This window comes from Clarias gariepinus, chromosome 18 (assembly GCF_024256425.1).
Source record: "Clarias gariepinus isolate MV-2021 ecotype Netherlands chromosome 18, CGAR_prim_01v2, whole genome shotgun sequence".
Classification (NCBI taxonomy): Eukaryota; Metazoa; Chordata; class Actinopteri; order Siluriformes; family Clariidae; genus Clarias; species Clarias gariepinus.
Window position 1 is genome coordinate 27,432,220 of NC_071117.1, and position 8,926 is coordinate 27,441,145.

General features: G+C 36.5%; 1 long non-coding RNA gene and 2 other non-coding genes across 3 annotated transcripts; all 3 read right to left on the reverse strand.

The window, feature by feature from the left end:
• Positions 1-3,546: 3,546 nt before the first annotated feature.
• On the reverse strand, positions 3,547-6,014 carry LOC128506408 (uncharacterized). Its single transcript, XR_008355707.1, has 5 exons — positions 5,904-6,014; positions 5,357-5,531; positions 5,090-5,142; positions 3,927-3,964; positions 3,547-3,693 (listed from the first exon to the last, which is right to left on the reverse strand). It is a non-coding gene; the product is annotated as an uncharacterized LOC128506408 (long non-coding RNA).
• LOC128507099 (small nucleolar RNA SNORD60) lies at positions 3,788-3,876 on the reverse strand. The gene has a single exon (XR_008355777.1). It is a non-coding gene; the product is annotated as a small nucleolar RNA SNORD60 (small nucleolar RNA).
• Positions 5,227-5,314, reverse strand: LOC128507098 (small nucleolar RNA SNORD60). Its single transcript, XR_008355776.1, has one exon. It is a non-coding gene; the product is annotated as a small nucleolar RNA SNORD60 (small nucleolar RNA).
• Positions 6,015-8,926: the final 2,912 nt, after the last annotated feature.

The following is an 8,926-nucleotide window of genomic DNA, read 5'->3' on the forward strand; positions in this document are numbered from 1 at the left end:
GGAAATTAAGTCCTTTTAGCGAATGTAAGCATCGTATTAAAGAATTAAAAACAAAATTGCGGTCATGACACAATATGTTTCACAAAAAGTGGATACAAGGAATGTATGTACAAGTAATACAAGGGTTTGTGCAAATGATAACAAGATGTGGAACATAAGCGATAAGTGCTTCTCAAGAATAAAAAAAAGCTAATAAAGGACGAAGACAATACGTTAGACTAGCTGTATGAGGTCACAAAATTACCAATCATGATGAAATTCCCCCCCTCCCCCCCAACATTTCAGTTTATAATAAGATATTTAAAAAAACATCTATTGGTTTAAAAAAATGCATCCAAACCACAAGGTGTTGCACAATATAAGTACATACAATATACTGTAAATACAGTATATTAGGGTGTGGTATTCAAGCTAAACAAACAAACAAACAAATCCCCCCCCCCCCCAAAAAAAAAAAAAAAAAAAAAAAGCCCAGCTCCTTATTATACCTTATGTCATAGCATATTTGTAATGGTTATGGACTTTACATGATAGACATATAAACAATTTTTGTATTGTAAAGATAAGGGGTGGAGTTCTGACTACTCCCACAACCACACAATGGTGAAGGAATGGTGTATGAATTAAAACCTGTTCTTTAACTAGTAACAAGAGAGGTAAATGCTATTGTGTATTTAAACCTTGCTATGCCTAATATTACTGATATTTTAGGAGAAAGGCAGGAGCGACCCTCTCACTTGTCTTTCTATTTTATTAGTTATGGTTGTGCATTTTAGAGGATGATCCTGACAATGTTGATGACATCATGTTCCAAACAGCAGTCCACTTCTGTGTTCAGGATTGTTTAGATTTCATATTCGATTCAAGCCATGCCCAAGTACGCCATACCATGTATTCTCATTAATGGACAAACATGATACAGAAAATGTGGACTAAAGCAGCCTTATTGACCTCATCTTATTGGAGCTGAAGAAGTTTTGTCTGGATTCACTTCTAGATAGAACCATAGTTTTTAAATCAGTAAACCTGCTCAAATCTATATTTTTCCCAATATACTACAGTACCACCAAAGTTAGCCAGACATTATTATTAGCAATAGGGATTAGTAGATTATAAAATATAGTGTTCCTGAGGCTGGTCAAATGGTGGCGTCAACAAACTATATATGAGGTGAAAGAATGCGTTCTATGTGTCGTGTGATGGTTTTTTGTGTGAAAGAGGATTAAATCTAACTGATAAGACGAGTCTAGAATTCGTTTGTCACTTGCTTTCACCAATAAATAAGATCCTGTCGTTGGCGTAATTTGGGAGCTGATATAAACAGATGGCTAATTATTATTAGTACTGATTGGTAGACTTAAGCTTCACTTTGTGCCAAATGCATATCAACTGACATAATCTGGAAAATCAAATATTTACTCAGTAATAATATATAAAGGCACAGATAGCAGTAGTAATCTAATTATATACAGTAAATATTATGTAGACATAAGGAAGCAGAAGTGCGGTACAGTACATGTTAGAGATAATATAGCAATAAAAAGTTTTATTGCAAGACAACACAAAACATCAGGATCATAAATATGATACTTGAACCTAGGTCACCCTTGAAGTATTTAAAATTCAGTGTTGTAAATATTCTAGTAGTAAACTGTTAATGTATCGTTGCTCTTGGCCAGTAAGTAGCTATAAGAAAATTATTTATCTTTGACCCTCAGCAGAAGTTTGTCATCTCAACCAGATATTCTCAGTGGCTTGTAAGTTTATAGAATCTCTTTATTAAAGCTTGAATAGTTAACATTGGTTATCTATTAAAATGAAATAAAATGATTCATGAATAAAACAGTTATTTTTACTGAAATGAATTTGTAACATGGCTACTTAAGGCAAACAAGGATGTAACCCATTATTTTAGATGAATCCATAGATAATTTTGTGCTTATGCTTTGTGTTTAATTTACGACCACAATATTTCTGGGCAACTGGGGAACATGGAGGCCAAGCATAAGCTAGGCGATTTATAGGGCTAAAAAATTAATAGGCTAACATGTATCTTTCCTGGAAACTGGGTAACCCTCCACCTCGGGTGATTAATACAGGCAGCGCAAAGGCAGAATGATAGAAACATGATCAAGAATGTTAACATTTTCCTCCGGTTTTAGGGCAATTTTGTGGACCAAACCTCATAACAACCAATATTACACTAAATGTACACTTAGCATAAACTGCTAACACAACATCTAAACTTTCTTACATAAATAAATAGTCATACCGGTCAGGTGGGTGCTGGGACACCGGGCATAATAAAGTATTTACAATAAGATTTTAAGGTTTTGTGTTTGGTTAGTCTGTGTAGCGCTTCTAAATACATGGTATTATGTGTATTATGTTAAAATATACGTTTTTGTTTTACAAAAATACATAAAGTATATAAAGGTAATATGTATTTTTGTAAAATACATGAAATGATAAAAGGTACTTTCAGTATTTAATTATACTTGAAATGTTCTGTTAATTGTTTCCTTTTTCTCAGGGGAAATGCACAATTCAATTATACATTTCATTTGCTCCTGTTATTTAATCTATATAAGTTTAAATCTGAAACCAGATGTTATGCCCATACACAGTAAAACCTCCAGTGTTGATTTAAGACTATAAGAGTTAATTTAAGTCCACTGGACCTGTATAAACACTGTATGTGTTAATTCAACACTGGGAATTTTGCTGTGCAGCTAATCAGTAAGGCGTGATGGTGTAGTGGTTAGCACTCTCGCCGTGCACCTCCAGGGTTCGATTCCTGCCACAGGGGCTCTGTGTGCAGGGAGATTGCTTGTTCTTTCTGCGGTTGGTCGGTTTTCTCCCACAGTCCAAAGACATGCTACTTGCCATTCCTACATTGCCTATAGTGTGTGTGAGATGGTATTGTCACCCTGGCATTGGCCCCAGATCCCCTGTGATCCTGTATACAGAATAAAGTGGTATAGATGATTATTACTTTATCCATGAGACTGGTAGAAAAAAAAAAAAAAAAAGTTCTTTTAATACAGAACACTGCTTTTGGGTCTTTAAAATAAATTTCCATCCAACCTCTAGCAAAAATATATAAATCAATTAAACAACTATGTAAGGTGACACGGCGGCGTCGTGGTTAGCACTGTTTCCTTATATCTTCAGGGTTCAGGTTCGATTCCCACCTCAGGTCTGTGTACATGGAGTTTGCATGTTCTCCCCGTGCTTGGTGGATTTCCTCAGAGTACTCCAGTTACCTTCCACAGTCCAATGACAGGCAGATTGGGTGCTCCCAAATTGCCCAGTTTGTAAATGAGTGTCTCTGCGATGGATTAGCACCCAGTCCAGGGATAGGCTTCAGCCTATATGACCAATATATAAACAATCTTTTATTTAAAAAGATGACTGAAAACTCAGGTCATAATAAAGAACAAAGAATAAAATGTATTAAATCATTTGATAGATAATAGGAGTATTAGTGACTACACAGTAGGCTTGTCATGTTTTGATTTTCTCTTGTACAAAAACCAGTCAAGCTTTTCCATCAAAATGCATTTATTTCCTATCGCACAAGCAATCATGTGACCAAACATATGCAGTTAACAACATGACTTCACAAGCAATAAAAGGACACCCTCAGAAGTGATGCAAGATCCTGAATGACTTCAGCACAACGCGCTCCATCTACAGAAAGAAAAGATTTGTTAAGGTTTTGAAAAGATGAAGAAAAAAAAAAAAAAAAAAAAAAAAGACAATCCACACCATCAACATACAAATCGAGCCTCAGGTTTAAATATTTAATCAAAAACTGCAGTGCAGTTCTCATAGAAGGTGTCAGAAAAATGTTTAAGAGAGTCATCAGCGGCTCGTAAACACTCAAGGTCAGAATAATGTCCTGGGAAAGAAATGCAACTTACTCTGGGCTGCAAGACTCCAGCCAGGCAGGTAGTCAAACCTGTAAAAACAAGGGACACCAAATTAAACAAGATTACCAACAAAAACTGTAGTGTTGTAGTTAGAAAGCTGTCAAAGCTTCAGGGAGAGAGTTTATCATCAGATCCCTTTAGAGTAAGGGCCAGATAAACAAGGTCTCATCACAGCATCCACAGCCAGAAGATACACACACTGTTTCATATCAATAATAATTATATGTTCACAGTGGCAAATGTAAAGTGATGCATTAATTAGGGACGGAAACCACCAGGGAGCAGCTAATACAATATCATGATACCTGGGTGTTGATTTAATTTGTACCAGAACTCTGTAAGCATCACCGTTTGATATTCTGTTTCTAATTGTTACAAACTTGTGAAATAATTAAATTTAGAGAAGCTAGCCCTCATTTATTTCCACATAAATGAGGATTAAGTTTGTACTTTAAACTTTGTATGGTTCACTTATAGTGCTGCCATCATACCGAATCAATCCCTCTAATATGTATTCTGCATATTCCATACAAGGTAGATTTTAGAAGTTCTCATTTTAAATTGTTTTATTGCAACCATTTGTGGATTTTATATTTAACATTTTTACAAGTGCAATTCCCCCCCTCTTCGTACTTTACTGTATTTCATGCTTCCTTTTTTTAGGCCACAAACAGTTAAGCATTTCAATAATAAACCCTACCCTATGAGGCTGCTCTGCCTGACAATGAGTGAATAGATTAAAGTGCACCACCTGTAGGATCAAAGAGGAACTGTAACATTTTACCTCATTTTCAAACATGCATAAATTACAGAATAGTTTCAAATATATACATTTCAGTCAGTATAGCAGTACACTGGCACAAGAACTGCATCTGCAAATGTTTACTGTTTTTCCATCCATCATCTCATGGACATTTGCACTCTCAACTCATTACCACAGGCACGGCATCGTGCTGCTCTGGATGTCACAGTCATTTTATGTCGTCTTTTCTGCTTTTTTTCCCCTCCTTGCCTTAAGTTGTGTTACCGCATGTTGTATTTTTTATTTATTTTCTGCAAGGAATCTGAAGGCTAATCCATACATCATGGATTCTGTCAGCACATTGTGTGTCTGTGTGTGTGAGTGAGTGAAACCCAGACCAACATTAACTCACCTTCTGCACAACGCAATAGGGAGAAGCAGCTTATATTACTGCAACGTCACATCCTGTTTATAAAAAAAATAAAAACAAACACATTAACCTCCAACAGCTAGCTTAAGCTCACACACTACACATTAAAGCAGTTCAATGAACCTCAGAGTGTAATGTATAATCAGGCACTGCTGAGCAGTGTTCATACGAGGTGTCAGAAAAATGTAAAAGGAGTCATCATCGGTTCAGAATGGGTTTTAAAAAAACAAAAAAAAGTAAAGCGTTTACCTGAAAGGGGAATTAAGCCTGAGCCGTTACAGCCAAACTTCCTCCAATCAGATTACTCCATTCTCTGGAAAGTTTGAATTCGTCGTCCAATCAGAGGACTCAATCATGTTTGAGAACCAATCACATCGCAGGAGGCGGGATCACGTGCGACTCCAGTTCTCCACTCCACGTGAGCCTGGAGGAGAGGGGGAAAAAAAGCGTTTTTCTTTTACTCCACAGCAGAAGAAGCGTTGTTTTAAGTCTTTTTTTTAAAATATTGTGCCATTTTGGGAAATAATTATCAGTTTCGCAACATTTATAAGTATCTAACGGCAGCGTTACACGTTTTAAACGTGACTTTTTACTGCAGGTCCATAAACATGCGCCTTTTATTGACTTTATCCTCCTGCGTTATTTACACTGCACACGTTTATGGCACAATAAATCCCTTCTGGAGAAATAAAGCTTATCTCTTATCGTTTTATTTCACCTTATCGTAAATAATTTAACACCGAGCCTAGATAACGTCTTTATAATTATATAAATATAAATTATTCTCATTACTTACCAGAAGCTGTGCAGCCGGAGAGAAAGACAGAAAGAGATGAAGACCTCCACATGTTGAAGCGGAACGCAGTGAAGAGAAGGAGAGACGCGCTCACGCTTTCTTTCATAGTCCTTCTTCTTCGTTATATCCGACAGCAGAGTCATTTCTACTACATACTGCCACCTGCTGGAGAAATGTTGCGATGAAGCCTCGTTTAGGTGTCGTGGCTTCCCAGCCTAGAGTTTCACCAAAAGGCTCATTTCACCAAACATCATTCAAGGGCTCATTGTACTGCCATCTAGTGGACATTTTTTTGTAGCAGCACAATTAATTACAATTGTAGCAGCTGCAAGTAATGTTATTGAATCTCGTGTCAGTTGTGTGTGTTTGTGTTGATGTTTGAAAATTCACTGTTTAAAGGAAGTGTTTACGCAATAATCACCATCTCTGAATCTTTGGAAATTATGTGAAGAACAAATCGGAAATTCTTTTCCTTTCTTTCTTCCTGTTATTTTTTTAAGTATAAACATAAACAAGGCCCCTCTTTGGAATCTTTGAACATGATATTATTATAAACTAGAATATAATTACATAAGTATGTTGTTGTTATTTTTTCGGCTACTTCCATCAAGGTGTCGCACCAGAAGACCATCTGATCTGCACAAGCACTGGATTTATACCAGATACCCTTCCTGACGCAAACCTCCCATTTTATTTGGGCTCGGGACCGACGCTGCATCCAGTAGCTGCAGTTTGGGCAATGGGTGGGAACTGATAAAAAAATAAATAAAATAATTCTCATTCCTCTTCTCCAAGTTTGTGCCTGCTTGCATCTTTATTAAGAAGAAAATAAGAAAATTACTTTGCAATCTTACACAGTACATTTAATGAGTAATTATCATTGTTCTTTTTTAGGTAACAGTTACTTAGTCACTTTAATGCTAATAAATATTTATTTATTCTTTTGTAATTTGAACTTGTATATTTACCCCATAAGCCTCAGCGGCTTTTTTATTTTATGATTTGTGTAATGTGTATATGTAAAAACATGCAATGATAATAAAAACATATTCCGAATCGACAGCCAGATTTTGTCACAGCATCACACAAAACTGTCTGGACAGAATTTAAACAAACTTTGCCAGGTCCTTTAGAATTTGCCTGAAGTTAAAAAGAATGTTGAGTAGAAGTGAAGTTATGAGCAGTTTTGTGCCAGATTAGGAACCACAAGTTTTGAAAGCGAACTGCGCATGCGTCACACTGACATCATGGGGCTTCAGTCACCAGCAAGAGGAATAAAACAGGAAGACATCGTCAAGGCATTTGAGGGACACATTTTAAATGGCTATACCATAAGTACTTTTACATTTTTATGTAAAAGCCCCCCTTTTTTTTTTATACAAGCCCCTTTGTTTACTTTTATGACTTCTGGTCATTTGCTAACACACTTCCAGAGGTAAAAAGTAATGAATTACATTTACTCGCATCACTGTAATTGAGTAGATTTTTTGTGTACTTCTACTTTTTAAAGTAGTTTTAAAATCTGTAATTTTACTTTTACTTAAGTATGTTTTGTTTAAAGTATTGTATCACTACATTTTAAATCATATTCGCTACTGAGTAAAAAATAAATGAATGAAAATGAAAAAATACAAATAATACAACGAGGAAGGAAAAAACTTGCATCCCGGAAACCACTGCACTGATTGATTGATGGGCGTGGAGAACAAACGCGCTAAATTCACAAGAATGATGGAGACGGACAAAACAGATGCCAGTGATGCAGACACAGCTAAAAGTGAAATGCCAACAAATTCTTATGATCAAACCCCTGGTTATATTTAAGCGACCTTTTTGATTTCAAGCACAACAAAGGGAACAGATTTATTATGCAAGGGTGTTCCATCCCCCATCCCACCCCCGCTGTTAAAAAAAAAAAGTAACTCAGTAACTTTTACTCTGAGTAAATTTTTTAATGAGCTACTTTTTACTTTTACTTGAGTAGATTTTTGAAAGGGTAACTTTACTTTTACTTCAGTAAAAGTTCACTAAAGTAACAGTACTTTTACTTAAATACATAAATTTACTTTTACATAAATAAAGTAAATTTTATTACTCTTTCCACCTCTGTACACTTCTCTGTATTTAATTCTGTAATTTGTAGCACTTTCTGAAGGATCATTAACACTGCCACACTCCACATACAGTATATATTTGTGATTCCCCAGTAGCATGTTTTTGCTTTTTTTTTTCCCAGTTCAATCCGGTGGCACCAATCACTAACAAGAACCCAAAATACAAGGAGAAATTAACTTCGTGTGAAAATGGTCACTGCCTAGTGTGTGTGACACCAATGGACACCCATAAATGGACACTCAAGTTTTGAGCCAATTAAGCATAGTAGAATTAATTAGGTTAGGCACCATAATTAAGCTGGCAATGGAGTTGTTGTTTGTGTCTTGTGTGTGCCTGTTCTCTTTTTCTGCTTATTTTTCCAGTGCCCGCTGACGTTCACAACGAGAACCTTACCGAGCAAAAAGGAGGATATAGGGATGAACTGGCCACCTAAAGCGAGCAATCAATCTATTACATTCCAGAACCCCGCTCCCAGTTGACTGGTGACATCCTGACAACCTTATCATGCATCTGTGAGCATAAAGGAGCGTCTGTAAAATGAAGTCGCAGGAGGCTTAACCAGGCATGGGACAGGAAGCCCCGCTGTGTCTGGAGCTACGTTGAGACCAGACGCTGCAAATTAAACCCAAATACAATGGTGTGAATCGGTGATCTTCTAAACAAAGCGGCTTTACCCCGAGTTGGGGACGGGAACCACTTAGTCACACTTTGACGTGCTCATTGACGCCAGGACACGGGATGTCCCGTGTTTCTCCTTGTAGCTCAACGAACAAAGAGGCACACGGCAAGAGACACTATTTTGGACAATCTTTAACATACGTTTATTTAGCATGTTTTATTCCTGTGTTTATGTTTGATTATTCTGCATAACTTGAACGGTGTAATCAGCATTTATAAACACTTTTTAT